This window comes from Eretmochelys imbricata, chromosome 14, assembly GCF_965152235.1.
Source record: "Eretmochelys imbricata isolate rEreImb1 chromosome 14, rEreImb1.hap1, whole genome shotgun sequence".
Lineage (NCBI taxonomy): Eukaryota > Metazoa > Chordata > Testudines > Cheloniidae > Eretmochelys > Eretmochelys imbricata.
The window spans coordinates 6,958,902-6,975,379 of NC_135585.1; positions in this window are offsets into that span (position 1 = coordinate 6,958,902).

Below are 16,478 nucleotides of genomic sequence, written 5' to 3' on the forward strand. Positions count from 1 at the left end.
AAAATTAGGAGGCAAGAAATAGAAACCATTCAACAAAGCTTCCCAAGGAAAATCGTTATGGAGCCCTCAAAGATTGTCATGAAATCCCTTTTCATGCAGCAGGAGCATGAAGCATAATATAACTGACCTTGTGCATATGATACTGCTTATGAGTCACAATCTCTACTCCCTTCATGACTAACAGTGGCTCAGGATTTAGTGGGAATCAAAACAAAGCAATTAGCAGATTGCTTGTTGCCCTAATAGCCTATTATTTGTATGACACGTTCTCTAACAATAATTTATACAAAAAAAAGTTTTCTCCATCATAATTGTGAAAGAAAAAAATCATAGCAATCATATGAAGAGCACAACTCCACATTACAAACAAGAACCATATGTTGACTTATCATGGGAAATATGTAAATACAAGCCTGAGCTGATCCGGAGCACATGTTGTTAGTCATGAAGCAGCTATTTAAAATTCCACGGCTGGATCATTAGCTTCACAGTATCCTTTGTAGAAGACAACAGAGAGCAAGTAATCAGAGTGGCACTGGAAATATTCTCCTCCAAAGACATTACATTTAACTGTGTTTTATGGGATCCATCATTTTTGTGATCCATCAGCTGAGTCAGACTGAGGTGTCCTCTGCCTTGGTTAGCAAGATGAGTTTCATACCTTCTGAGCCATGGAGTAAGAATGAAAGCCCTGGATCAGAAAACCAAATGCTCTGTGGGTGATTAGATTTTTAAGAACAGCCAGCCCCGCTTGAGTGTGTAACTGGGGGAATGGGCTAATTCAGGGAATTGGTAATAGGCCTTTGACCTCTAGCTCATCAGTTCAAATCAAGCCTATGTGAAATAATGTGGTGACTCTGAGTACAGGCTCAGAGGCAGGATGGTCCAGTGTTCGAGCACTAGCCTCCGACTTGGGTTTACATCCCTGCTCTATCACTTAGCCTTGCTGTGCCATATTTCCCCATCGTCCAACTGGGGAGAACAGCATGTCCCTTCTTCCCGGGGTGTTGTGAGGATAAATGCATTAAAGATTCTGAGTCACTCAGATGCTGTGGCCGTGGAGGCCATGCAAGTTGATCAATAAAACCATTCACCTCTATTCACAGCTAGCTTCTTTGTGGACAAGATTCCACTTTACAAGCTCTAACTGGCACCATGGTTGCCTGTCTCAGCCAAGTAAAAGGGCCACAGAAGCTGTGTTGCCCTTCACCCCCAGAGATGAGGTCGGGGCTGAGACCTGTTCGCTGAGTGGCGTGAGGGCACTTTTGCTGCTGCTGCTGTCTGTGCGCTGCATAAACTGAGGCCGCCAGTCTCCAGATCTGTCCGTCTAGCATCTCTCCCCAATATGGAATTCCCTTTTGAAAGATCTCGGGGGCAGTTCAGATTTTACAGCCCATAAGCAGACATCAGTGAAGCAGGCGAGCAATCTGTGTCTGAGGCTAGGGAGATTTGCTGTGTGACAGCTTGTGGTAGAGTGAGTCACTGTCATTTTTTAAGAAAAAACTCGTATTTTTTGTTTTCAGACTTTTTTCACCAAGTCAAAATGTGAACACAATTCACTTGAGCCCAGATCCTCCAAGGTATTTAGGCTCCTAACTCTCATTGATTTCACTGGGAGTCAGGCACCTTTTGAGGGTCTGGGCCTTGGTCCAAAGATCAATTAAGTAGAACCCCACTCACCCACTTTCTCTCCCTCCCCACTCGCAGGACACAAAGTTGAGGATGACGGAGGGGGAAACTACTGCCAACAGCTCAAACCTCGGAGAGGAACTTCAGAGCAATCATTCTGACATGCTGAGCCCCTGAACATTAACAAGGCACTCAACTGATGACCTCTTCTCTAAGGCACAATCCTGCTCACCTTACTCTCAAGCAAGTGGTGCTATTAAAGTCAGCAAGCCAAGTTCAGTCCTGGTATAAGTGGGCGTAACTCCATTGAATTCAATGGCCTGGATAATCTCCCTGGGATCCAAGCACGAAGCCTCACGCTGGGTGAGTCCTACCTCCATAGCACTTTCTCCACCATCTTGAGTATAAGGCAGAGGGCCCTCTGTCGTGGTGCCCTGAGTGCAGGGCCAGGGCTCACTTTGTGCTGTGCCACCGGCACTATTCCCCCTGAAAAAAAAAAAAGAGTTGGGGAGAATCGAAATTATCAAAATCTTGTCGGAAAGAGTGAGAGCTAGGAAGAAGCTTAAAGGAAGCCATTGCTATTGATTTGGGGAGATAACAGAAGGTTGACGGCCATATGAAAGGGGGAGAGAAAATCACAACTCTAAGTACAATAACCAGTGAGAACGAAGGGAACAGCTCTTATGTTCACACCACAGGCCAGATCCTCAGCTGGTGTAAATCAAGGCAGCAGTGACTGAAATTCTGAACTTTGAAGTCAATTAAATGGTACAATTTACACCTTCTGCAGGTGCGACCCACAGATTGTAGTGGGCTATTTGGCAGATAAGGAGCGCGCCTGCAATTTCCTCTCTTCCATCATCAGCTAATTGTTCTTTCTACTGTTCTTCTTTGTTATTTGTATTGCAGTAGTGTCCCCTATATCACAGAATCATAGAATATCAGGATTGGAAGGGACTTCAGAAGGTCATCTAGTCCAACCCCCTGCTCAAAGCAGGACCAGTCCCCAGTTTTTGCCCCAGATCCCTACATGGCCTCCTCAAGGATTGAACTCACAACCCTGGGTTTAGCAGGCTAATGCTCAAACCATTGAGCAGATGCTGTCCAAATGCACAGCTCCTGCCACAAAGAGCTCACTGACTAAGCAATAGATGAAAAGTGTGGTGGAGAGAGAGGAATAAAAGATACAATTGAAGACTATTTATTTATGGAAAGTATCAACTATCTTCAACTGGCCCTTGATCCAGACATCAGCCATTGGCAATTCCTTGTAGGCCTCCTCGCAGAAGAGGATTTTGAGGAGGGGGCAGTGGCACTGGGGTCTAGCTCAAAGAAACCATCAGGCATAATGGAGAGCATAGAAGGGAACAGTAAAAAGTTCCAGGTTTAGTTTGGGGCACTCTTGGCAAATTTTCTCGTAAATATGGGGAGATCTTCTTGGGTTTGGTTTTTAACAGAATGATCTTTTTAACAATTATTCAAACCAAAGGACAGCGAGAGTGTAAAGTGTGTGTGTGGTATTGATACTTGAATTTATTAAGCATCAATAGCATGCTCAATGCTTTAAAAAGAGAAGGTACGGGCATGGTCTCTAGCCCAAAGAGCTCGCAGTTTAAGGCCTGATCCCGCAAACACTTACACATGCGTTTAATCGAGATGCCGTTCAAGTTTAATCTTTTATTTTCTTTCCAAATTTGTTATTGTGCTTGTCTTGTTTATTTTTGTTTTTCTTTTCCCTAATATTGGTCTTGTTTGCTATTCAGTCTTGTAATTTATCACAAGTCAATGAGTACAGCTTTATAGTCTTTTTTTTAATTATTGCTTTATAGTGTTTTACAGGGTTAGAGCTGATCAGACAATGTAAAGCTTGGTATAATTGCTGAATCATCATTTGTATTATTACATACAAAAGAATTATGCTAAAAGAATGTTATTTAGGTTGTGAAGTCAACCACCTGAAAAATATGAAATGCCTAGTTTACAGTTCCTGTGCAAACTTAACTTTGTCCCCTTCTGTGTTCATTCTGTGCCCTGTTGGTCCCATGAAAAAACTAGCATGTGATCATGTAATTAAAAACTGTATCATAAGGTATATGAACAAGGGGCAAAATTAATACTGATCTGGCCACTGCAAATCTGGGAGCTGCTAACTTTCAAGTGCTTGACTTTGCCATTGAAATAATATCCTTTTAACATTTTTTGTATGTCATTTCCTAGGTTTTTGTTTGTTTGTTTTGTTTTAAGAAAAGACTAATTATATTCTGTACAACCCTCTCATTGTGAACCCTTAGTACTGCAGTATCGACTGCTACTACTTGAGATGCAAACATTAGTGGACACCAGGAAAAGGATGCTATCCCAGAGGGGAAGATGGGCCCTTGGTGCCGTATGCTGGGGAGGGGGTCCAGTTCTCTCTCTACCAGGAAGCAGAAGCTCCTGTCCCATGTGGTATTTCAAGAGTCGGGGATGGGCTGCTGAGGCCATGTGCCAAGTCTGCAGAAGGGAGTGATCAGGGTATGAGGGACCTTGGGTGGCCTCTCCCCACCCACACATACCTGTGTTGCTACACCTGATCCAGCAGCTCCCAGGCATTCCTAGTGCAGTGGGCTGATGCTGCTTTAGTGGCATAATGGGCCTCCTTAAACTGTCCATATTTAGGTATTATTTTATCATGTTGCCAACATTTCATGAGGAATGCAAGCAAGAGAAGGGAAATGGTATTTGTAATAGTCTATAACTCAGTCAAGGAGAGGGCAATTTCATAGGACAAAGAAAAGGCATTTGTCTGGCCCCAGGGCTTTCTTCCTGCAGAATTTCAAAGGCCAGTTGCAAACAAGGGAGGTGTTAGAGCTTCTCATAAAAAGGTCATAAGAATCTTTTATAAAGGGAAATGTTAGGAAACCTACATCTGGGGGTTGTTGCCAGCTCCCCTTATAATTGTGACCGCTTCGTTAATCCTGAAATGCCTTGCTCATGTCTGTGTGGGTTTTTTAAATTCTATTTTAATGTCATTTGCTTTGAAGAGAAAAACAATGTCATTCTGAGTGAAGAAGTAATTCACACTGTCTTCAAACTAGCAAAAGCAATTAATCTAACCAGACCCTTAATTCATGTAGACAGAATGGTGTCAATAGTGCTCCATATGGCCTAAAGCAATAGCACCTCAGGCTGAGCTCCCCAGCTAATTAGGGTTGGGTGTGGCCAGTACTTGGATGGGAGACTGCCAATGGAAGCTCTGTAGAAAGTGGTGGTGACTCAGTAGTTGATACTCTGCCTTCTGAACCAGCTGCGTTCCACCCAGAGGTAGCTGCATGACCCTAGAAGAAGTGATGTGAGAGAGTATCTGTGTGTGTGTCTATATATATATATGTATGTGTGTGTCTGTGTATACATGTGTGTATATTTATATATATATATGTGTACACAAACACAAAAACACCTATATTCACCTCTAAATTTACCCACTGACTTCAGTGGGGCTGGTCCACCCTCACCATTCTCTTCGTAAGATTGGGCCATAAACTCTGAGATGCACACACCTGTATATCAGTGTCCAGTGGCCTTTATATTAATTGTAGAAAACAGAGAATTTGAAAATAAATGGTTGAAACTGATCTCTTTTTGATAAGAACAATATATTTGTTTAAACTTTCATGTTTTCTATTGAGAGGAAATAATCTTAGTTCTTTCTTTTTTCCCCTCCCTTTTTCTTCTTCCATGTTGACAGCTTTGTTTCACCAGGGAATGTTGTAAGGAACATTGTTTAATTTTACTTTATTTATTTGCATTTTAAACAACCACAATAAAACCTAAATGCTCCCTGAAAAGCTTTATATTGCATGCCATCCAGTCCCATGACATATGAAATGCTGGGGGAGTTTTGCTTGTACAAAAAAAGCAGGAGTGAACCCTTAGTGAGAAGCAACAAATGTTCCTGGGGTTTAAAAGTAAAAGGTTATTAATAACAAATTTAATTTGGCCCATTCTCAGTTGGGGTGGAGGATAGGAGACACTGATTATGCTTTTTAAGTACAACAGGTATTTGGAGACACTAAGAAATATAGCTCTCCAGATCACCAAGAGTTTTTCTAGAATCTGTCGTTTAAACATCTTTGACAAACTGAGCTACAAAACCAAAAATCTGTGTGCAGATGAAAGATACCCGTTCTATTCAAGTAGACTTGCTTTGTGCACTGCCCACTACAATACCACCACTGTTGTATAATTTTAGAAATATCTCCGTTTCTTTCCTATTTGATTATCACATTTGTTAAATGTTTAAAAAGAAAAATACCCATCTTCATTAAAGAAATGCTTTTGGGGAAATCCCTTAAACTCCCCCACCTCACCACTCTGGCATTTGAGAGTTTCTACTATCTGATCTGATCATACAACAAAGGGAGAGGGGCTAACCTTTGCAATTAGCATGTGTCTGCCTCATTTACTGATTTGCCTTATGCTGTTCCAATTTCAGTCTTGTGATGATTATAAAGAGCGGGTGGATGTGGGAAAGGAAAGGTGTCTCTTGCTAGGTTCACAAAGACAGATCTCCAACCCTCAGTCTCCATTTATGACAAACTTGTGCCTGCATTTTGCAGGTACAAATTATTCCATGAGCAACATTTAAATAATCTAATTCCTGCTCATGCACAAATGTTAACATTTGAAGCCACAGTCCCACTAAATCTGGCAAATTTTGTGCTAACCCTTGCCAATGTACTGGCATCGGACTGTTTAAAGAGTATGCACAAGTGTTAGAATTCTGAGAAGGTGTTTGTGCTGGCTATATCCATGCAGTTCCCCAGCAGAAGATGTCCCCTAGAAAGTCATTCTGTCCTCAATATTCATGTGGCTCGGTGTATTCTGAATTTTAGACAGGATTGCCACTCCAAAGTGAGAGGCCTTTTCCCATAGTAACTATTTTAACAAAGAAGCAAGTCAAAAGTTTAATAATGCAGAAAGTGAAGCAACTCAAATTGTATCCAGAAAAAAATCCCTGGTTTTATTAAAACATCATTTTTCCTCTTGATTGATATTTAAGGGGATCAGAAACAGGATTTCAAGGCGGTATTTAAAATCAGCCTGACTGCTAGCTTAATATATTAGTGCACCTGTGTTTCTCATCAAACGTGCTACCAAAAGATCTGGTTAAAAGGACTTTGATCTGACTTTAAATATCCCCAAACATCAGGAACTGGAGGTATTTTAATCTGATTTTACTGGAGCTGCACTGTTTTAGGGAAAACAGAACCCAAAATTAAGTTCATATTTTTCCATCAATCCCTCCCTGCAGTTTCAGTGCTTTTTTTTTTTTTTTTTTTTTTCCCTGAAGTGGGGCTGGCAAAGAGCAATCTCTTCAGCTCTTCTGCTCACACAGCATCAGGTGGGGAGGTGACAGTGAGCGCGGGGCATCTCTGGAACACAGTCCTGCCATTAAGGCATAGGTCAGAATAATAACTTTAATTGAAAAGGATACCATTTTACCTACACATACAAAGGTTCATGTTGTAGCCTTCCGTCCTTCCTTAGTCTTTATGTATTTTCTGCTCAGCTTGTTAATTCTTTGGGGAAGGAGCCTGCCTTCCTATGTGATTATAAAGCTCCTAAAACACTTTCATTGTGCACTCTTTCTCTATCCACATTGATGTAAATAAACAATATTAATCGTTGTTAGCTGGTCAACAGAACAACATTATACCACTCTCCAATTCTGGGTCTTTGCCTTCTGTGCTAAATCTTGAGTATATAGGGTCGGATCTCACTTGAACCAGTTTTACACCATTATAGTTGCATTGGCTTCTCCTGACTTACTCCTGATTTATATGGTGTAAGAGAAATCAGAACCTGGCCTCAGTACTCCCCTCCCCTCCTCTGCCCCGCCGCCAACTAGCTTAAATAGAAGTCACAGAAGTGGAGAGACCTTCACAGATAGATCACTGTTTCTTAAACAACATGAATGCTTGCAAGCTATCGTCACAATGAAATTGAGTAGAACTGAACCCAGTTTGATTCAAACTAACATCTGTTCCCTTATTTCCATTGTATTCTCTTATCTCTTTGTTATGCTTACACAAGGGAAGACTGGATTCTGATGCTACCTTATTATCAGCACTTTCTCCTATACATTGTTTAGACAATGACCAGGCCAGAGCCTCAGCTGGGGTAGCTCCAGTGATTCAGGGTTGAGGATTTGGCCTTGAGAACAGACCTCATGTTACCAATGCTACCTGGTCAGCAGATGTCTCAATTTGTTTTGGTTTTTATGTGTACTCTGATTCTTTTCCTAATACACCTTTTAAATCTCTCCTGACATGATTTTTAGGCCTATGCTGGGTGGATGGCAGCCTCTGTCATTAAAGACAACGTTTGGGTGGCTCTGAGCCTTGTTACCTCCAAATATATTCAGTTAGGCTTAAGAATTCTGTGTAACATGTACAACTTGTAAGCTTTTGTTTTCCAGGACAATGCAGGATATTACCAGGTGCTCATATGACCCCCAGTGTTCAGATACTATAGTGATAGCTAGCTAATTAGATACTCCTTTCACTGGTATAACTCCATTGACCTCTTGGTTAAATAACTTTAACTCATACTATTTGGGTTGAATATAGCTACCGTATAGAAGGTCTAGTTGATGCCACAGTCACAACCCTAGCTCTTAAGCAACCAAAGCCACCATAATCGTATTACACTGGTGCACGGCAAACTCCATTGCCCCCTTTGTCCATTTCCAATCTGAATGAAAAGCCCTGGATTTCATGGAGGGCTTTTTGAGCTAATCAGATTGGCTAACTCAGTGGATGCCAGATACAAGTAGATAATAAGAGGAAAGAGGTGCCTACATATTACAGTGATGAGACAAGATAGGCTGAATGATCAATTCCCACCAGAGACATTGCAATCTTTTCTTTTCCCCATGTCCCATTGTTTGATGAGACATTAATCAACAGTTTTGTTGTCAGGGAAGGGGGGAGGGTAGATAGTGACAGCAAAAGGTGTTATGCCAACAGAATTGTCAGTTCATTATTGAAGGTAATGTTGATGTCATCCAAATGTTTGTGTCTCTTGAGAACTTGTAGTGAATTCTTACCAGTGTTTTGTTTAAAAAAAAAAAAGACAATACTGGGAGTAAAAAACCATATTCCAGGCCTGTTCTCTTCCTGAAACCCTGCTCAGCCGTCTCTTGGATATTGTGCTATACTTTTGAAAGTGATAAAAAAAACCCAAAAGATAAAGCATATAGGTAGAAATCAATAGAGCCTTTAAACATTGCACAGGGAAAAAGCCTGCACTTTTCTGTTTTCTTTCTGAACTCTGTGAAATGCTGGGAAACTGTTTTTAATAAACAAGAGTTCAAACAGTGGGGCTCCATAGCCAACAGTCACGCCTTAAACTCTAAACTTTACATGAAAACTCTCAGATCCCTTTGAACTTTTTTTTTCTCTTCTCGCTGGCAGAGGACTCCAGTGTTTATGCATTTTTTTGAGATTGCTGGTGGGATCATGAGGAGGGTTTTAATATTTTTTTAAACAATCTCCTGCCTTCAGAAACCATTAATGCCCACTAAGAAACATCAAGGCATCGCTTTGAAGTGCCTTCTGGCTACAGCCCTCTTACACTCTTTGGTTACTGTGCAATCAAATAATTAAATGGAGTCTCAAAAAAAAAATTCTTTTACCTGGTAATTAAACACCCCATGTTGGACAGTTGTGAAGGTTTTTAAAGGCAGTGCAAATCTACAAAGACTCTAAACACAAAGGCTCTACATGCTACAATAAGTGACTAGTTGCCTTTGCCTTGTTTTGGCAGTCTCACATAGGGAAGAAAAGTCCCAAATGACTTCTCCTTCATCCCCCAATGATGACCAGCTCACTGTAGTAACTCTCAAAGAATACAGACAGACAGACCAATTAATAGTCCCAAATTAACAATAATGAACTTTAAAAAAACCCATTTTCATCAGTTTGTTTTAGGGCTGTCAATTAATCGTAGTTAACTCACGCGATTAACTCAAAAAAATGAATTGTGATTAAAATAATTAATCGCTATTAATCTCACTGTTACATTTCTATTGGCGTTCTATTGTTTATTAAATATTCTTGCTGTTTTTCTACATTTTCAAATATATTGATTTATATTACAACACAGAATACAAAGTGTACAGTGCTCACTTTATATTTTTTTTTTTTTACAAATATTTGCACTTTAAAAATGATAAACAAAAGAAATAGTATTTTGCAATTCACCTCATACAAGTACCATGGTGCAATCTCTTTATCGTGAAAGTATAACTTGCAAATGTAGATTATTTTTGTTACATAGCTGCACTCAAAATCAAAACAATATAAAACTACAGAGCCTAAAGTCCACTCAGTCCTACTTCTTGTTCAGCCAATCGCTAAGACAAACAAGTTTGTTTACATTTATGGGAGATACTGCTGCCAGCTTCTTATTTACAGTGTCACCTAAAAGTGAGAACAGGTGTTCGCATGGCACTTTTGTAGCCACGTTGCAAGGTATTTACGTGCCAGATATGCTAAACATTTGTATGCCCCTTCATGCTTTGGCCACCATTCCAGAGGCCATGCTTCCATACTGATGATAGTCATTAAGAAAATAATGTGTTAATTAAATTTGTGACTGAACTCCATGGGGGAGAAATGTATGTCTCCTGCTCTGTTTTAGCTGCATTCTGCCATATATTTCATGTTATAGCAGTCTTGAATGATGACCCAGCACATGCTGTTTGTTTTAAGAACACTTTCACTGCAGATTTTACAAAACGCAAAGAAGGTACCAGTGTGAGATTTCTAAAGATAGTTACGGCACTCAACCCAAGGTTTAAGAATCTGAAGTTCCTTCCAAAATCTGAGAGGGATGAGGTATGGTGCATGCTTTCAGAAGTCTTAAAAGAGCAACATACTGATGTGGAAACTACAAATCCCGAACCACCAAAAAAGAAAATCAACCTTCTGCTGGTGGCGTTTGACTCAGATGATGAAAATGAACATTTGTTGGTCTGCTCTGCTTTGGACTGTTATCAAGCAGAACCCATCATCAGCTTGGACACTTGGACATTCTTCTGGAATGGTGGTTGAAGCATGAAGGGACATATGAATCTTTAGTGCCTCTGGCACATAAATATCTTGTGACACCGGCTACAACAGTGCCATGCGAACTCCTGTTCTCACTTTCAGATGACATTGTAAAGAAAAAGTGGGCAGCATTATCTCCTGCAAATTGTAACCAAACTTATTTGTCTAAGGGATTGGTTGAAGTAGGAATGGGTGGACTTGTAGGCTCTAAAGTTTGATGTTGTTTTATTTTTGAATGCAGTTTTTTTTGTACATAATTCTACATTTGTAAGTTCAATTTTCATGATAACGAGATTGCACTACAGTACTTGTATGTGGTGTATTGAAAAATACTAGTTCTTTTGTTTTTTACAGTGAAATATTAGTAATAAAAAATAAATATAAAGTGAGCACTGTACACTTTGTATTCTGTGTTGTAATTGAAATCTATATATTTGAAAATGTAGAAAACATCCAAAAATATTTAAATAAATGGTATTCTATTGTTTAACAGCAAGATTAATCGTGATTAATTTTTTTTAATCACACGATTAATCGCAATTATTTTTTTTAATCATTTGACAGCCCTATTTTGTTTGTTTTAAAATAAACAGTAAGGAAGAAAAACGTGGAGATGTGATTTGGCTGTTTTGTCATCTGGGTCATTCCTGCTAGAGCTGGGTCCAAGCCCATCTTGAAAAGCAATGAAGTATAGATCTGGATGTGAATTATCTCCTAACATTTAAGGTGGGTGACTTAATACATTAGAGAGACTACCATGAAATCCTGCATATGAATGTCACCAAAGTTTGATGGTGATAGGATCAAGCCTATTTGTTTAGGCCCATCTCTTTCTAAAGGGCATGAAAGAACTGAAAAGGAATTAAATGACAGGTCCAAAAGATACTGGGGAATGTCAAATATAGCGGGTGTGTTGCTATTTAGAAGGCGTCCAGTAATAGGGGCCTTTCAGGGTGAAAGAGATTCATCAGGAAAATTATTTCTCTTCACATTACCCGTTGAATTAAGCTTTATGAAATTTGCTGGTTTAACTTCCCAGGAGTTTGCTGAGAACATTTTCTCTAGTTCTAGTCTAAACTGGCACGTTCCTCCCTGAGTTCTGCTTTGGGCTGTGAGTGAATCTTAACACAAAACTCAATCAAAATGTTCATACCTGCTTTTCTGCTTCTGTACCACAAACGCTGCCCAGTTTAACCATTTAATCACATATTCTGAAGTTGAATACCCTCGCCACATAGACAATGGCCTCTCAAAACCTTTTATTATCTTCGCCCTCTTCCATGCACCTGCCAGTTTTTCAGTATTCGTCCTGTAAAAATGATGGTGCACAAGAATATGTGGTTACTCGGTTTGTATCCTACAAATCGAGTAACCACATATTCTTGTACACCATCTACTAGCACTGTATCTATTTACATATATACATCTATAGAATAATCCTATAAAGTAAATTTCCTTTTCTCCTCCTCTGGTATTTTTCTTAATCAGATTTTTGTAATGAAGTTACACTTCTTGTCCCCTGTGTTATTTCTTTAGGATTGTTCATTTCCACTTTCACTGTGTTCAGTTTCGTAAATGAAGTTGATAAGTAAATTCAAATGAAAAGGTAGCCCACTGCTATCTTAAGCATTTCCAACAAAAATGGACTCAAAAAGGGCTGGACATTTGTATAGATAACAAAGAAAATCCAAAGCTACAACAGTACGGATTTTTTTAAAGGCCACATTTTTGGAAGCATTATAAACCTTATGGACATAAGCCATAAGTGACAAGGATTAGGAAGAAACTTTCTCTGTGAGCTAGTTATTCAATAGCCACCTACTCCCAGGCATACTCTTATGAAGCATCTGGTACTAGCCACTGTTTTGGACTATATGCCCATGAGTTTGATCCAGTCTGGCAATTCCATGTTCTTTAACAAAGCAGGCTAAGCATAAGGGATGAGAATGGTCTGAAGAATTCTGGGTGACAAGAGCAAATCTAGGGAACTTAGCACAGTGCCACAGCTGATCTCAAATGCTGTGGTAGCACGTGGGCAAAGAGGCCGTCTTTAAAGCAGCTGGGGGCCTATGCCATAGAAGCTTTATTGACCAATTTCAACCTTGCTCCCGGGAGTCTTTAGAATCTTGCTGTAATGGTGTCATAGATGCCTAGAAGCTCACATTATCATACAGGTGGGCAGCTGCCCTCTGGGCTAGCTGTATCTTCAAGGGTAGCTCTAAAAGACACTGCTGTATGGGTATCTGGGGCACACTTGCCCACTGAGAGGTACGATAATATGTGCCTCACCCCCCGTAGATAAAAAATCCACTTCTGGCCACCAATAGCATCAAGGAATCCAAGAGCAATCCAAGGTCTAAAAAGCTCCCACAGATAGAGATCCCCTTCAACAGCAATGAAAGGCACCATGCCCAACTTATCATAAAAGTTTTCCCCTTACATACAAGATCTCTATCTCACTTGAGCTGAGCTCCAGCAAGCTTGTTCTGCTTTGGCCGGGCATTGAGAGAGCAGGATACACCATGCTGCCAGCCAGGGCAAGATGGCAAGCAGCCATAGAGCTGCTTCTCAGCTGCATAATGTCTGCATCATAGGCCAAACCGTCTCAATATCTCCCACAGCAGCCTCACTGATGGGGTGTCCAAGAGACTAGAGATTCACCTGAGGCAGAGGAGCAATAGTGCAAAAATCAAAATTCCCCAAGAGTTAATTAGCTCCCCGCCCTACCCCAGGCAGCTCAGCAAAACCTCATGAGCAGCTGCGTGACCAGTTGCTGACAGATCTGAAAGAATCAGCATGGATGCCTAACCTATGTCTATCGCTAGGAAGAACTCATCGACCACTGAGAATAGTACAGTCTGTGTGCTATATTATTTATGGGGGCCACATAGACATAGATATAAAATAAAGATCAGGATCAAAGAAATCAGAAGATGCCAGATGACAAAGATGCTGCCCTGCAACCTTCATCAAAATGAAAAGAGATCAACAGAATCAAGCCTTGGTTTCTTCAGCATAGACCTAGCCCATCACTGATTTGAGGGACAATGGCTCCTCTCCTTCAAGGTAGAGACATTAACGATATCTACCAAAAATGGGCCCAGTGCCTCCTGCCCTGGCTTTACTAGTCAAGAGGGCCAGTTGTCCATTTCTCCCTGCACTTCTAGAACCTCTCTGAAAGAAAATGACCAAAACATAGTGAGCAGGGTTAAAAGGCCATGAAAGGATGGAAAACTCTCTGCCCAGCCGGAGATAATGTATGTTTCATTTAACCTCTTCCAAAGACAGATCCACCACAGCCAGTCAATCTGACCAGAATCTTCCTGGCATTGTCCCCAAAGTAGATTGAAGACTCTGCTCAGTGAGAAATGTTCATCTCGCCTGCCAAGAGAAAGCAGTCCAGATTCTCCAAACACTACACTGCCTGGAACAGGTCTGCTGACAGGGTCCTCACCAGCTGTGGCACTGGAGGATTTTAGCAGCCAATCTCCCTGTACAGCAGCCAATCTGGTTGCCACCACAAGTGGTCTAACTGCCTTCCCATATTCTTCTTCCTCCAAATATACCAAGGTTGCTTCAGAGGATGAGACCACACATTGAGTCATTGCACCAGTGACTGAAGACAATGATTATTATAATGTCCTACTAGGCCTCTAAAGTATCATCCCTTAGAGGACTCTGAAACCCAGTTGGCTTCGTTAACCTCCTTGAGTGTAACAATTAAATAGGACCTTTGCCCTAATCAGAGAGGGTGCCCATGACCTCGTTTTGGAAGGAACAACAGCTATAGATGATCTAGTAAGGTGCTGTTGCTATCTGTGGAAGCAAGTAGCTAAAAGTGTTCTGACTACAGATTAGAAGGATGAACTGGTAGCATGTACATTATGAGTGAACCTGTGGCTCTCTCAAAGATGAATGAACTGTAGGGTTCAGAAGCATTCCAGACTCCTGCAGGGCCCAAGACAAATGTTGAAAGCTAGAAATCCCAGAGGTTCTTTCTGTTTTCTGAAAAATTTCTTCCCATCAAATCTTATCAAGTAGAACCACTGAACTATGGAAGGTGAGAGCTAATGGACTGCCTTGCCAATAAATAGATTCTCTTGTGAAGGAGAAGAGGTGCATTGCCCAGGGAGGTCAGCACAGACTGTCTTAAACTATGCAACTACTTCAACCTGGTGTCCAAAATTAACATCCTCTCACTACATGATTTCTAGATTCCTACAGCCTAAATGTATCAGAGCGTTCACATAATCTCACAGGGGAGTCTGTAATTTTAACGGCGCATGTAGTTTAAAGGTGAGGAAATGCAGGTCAGGCCTTTTTAAACCATTATTATTAATGCCCTAATGAAATAAAGTGTAAAGGAAGAAATGTCTGGGGAGCCAAGGAGTACAATGCTGCCTAGGACAAGAAGCAGTCAGTGCCCACATATTCATCAATGAAATCACTCACAGAAATCGAGGCCATCACCAGTGCCCTGTGGAATTCAAAGAACCCAAACTAGGGCTGATTTCAATACCCATAACTACTCTGATCTTTTTTTTTTTTTTCTGAGGGTTGGAGGATGGTGGGGGGCGGGGGGGGGGGGGGGAAGAGAGAAAGGCTTTGCTTTAAATAGTTCTTCAGCCAGTCAGATCCTCCTTTGTATGGGTGTTTCCTGGGCTATATGATTAATAGAGAAAATGTTTGAGAGCGCTGGAATATGATTCTTATTTTAAAGACACAATATCCCTGGTATTTTTCTAAAATGAATCCAGGGTTTCTACTGTTGTGAAATGGATGGATGTGTGTGTTTGATTTAGATTCATTAATGTGATTTTAATGGAAAGTGAAAGAACAGAAAATGAAGCTCCTACACAAGCCAAGCAAAATGTGAACACAATAGCTTTCCTTAGCCTAATCCAGGGATACATCTGAATCATAACTTGAAGGGAATAAACGGCTTTAGAAAAAGATTTAATGAAGGGGCGGAAAAAGAAGGGTGAAGGGTGGGGAGAGTTGCAATGTTATTGGTGGCGGGGGAGGAAATTTCCACAGTTAGCGATAGCCTCCAGCCTGATAGTTGCCCATGAAAACGCAGGCAAATTAACCGTTACATGCATGGAACTTGCCTATGGGAAGTGGGAGGATAAAGTGAGGAAACCCCCATGCCCTGGGTCATTTTAAATGGGGAAAGGATGCGCTTGTGCGTAAAGCATAGGACAGAAGGCTTGGGCGGTCTTGGTTCTTCTATTCCAGACTCGACTACAGAGTGGTGGCAGGACATTGGGCAGGGCACGTACCCAAGCTGGGCTTCAGTTACATGCCTCATCAAATGGGGTTAGTACTGATCTACCACACAGGGGAGAACTGTGAAGCTTAATTCAAGGGCCTCTGAGAGCGGCCAGTGGATGGTACTGTGGAAAGCCTCTAGCGAATGTCCTGCTCCGCCACCTCCCCCTGCTGCCTGCATGATGCTGAACGGCTGATCGTCGACAGGCTGGAGGTGCTGCCGGGGAGGGGGAAGGAGCTGATTGGTGGGGCCACAATTATTTTTTTCCTGTGGGTGCTCCAGCCCCAGAGCACCCATGGTGTCGGTGCCTATGCTCCAGAGCTAAAAGCATGCACTCCAGTTGAGCTAGCGAGCCAATGCTATTGAAGTGAGGGGGCTGTAACAACTCATAGCCTATGTGGGGTCAGCACAGAGGGAAACCTGTAACACACAGTCACCAGTGGGCTACATAGCCACCTAAAAATACATGCTATTTGCACACG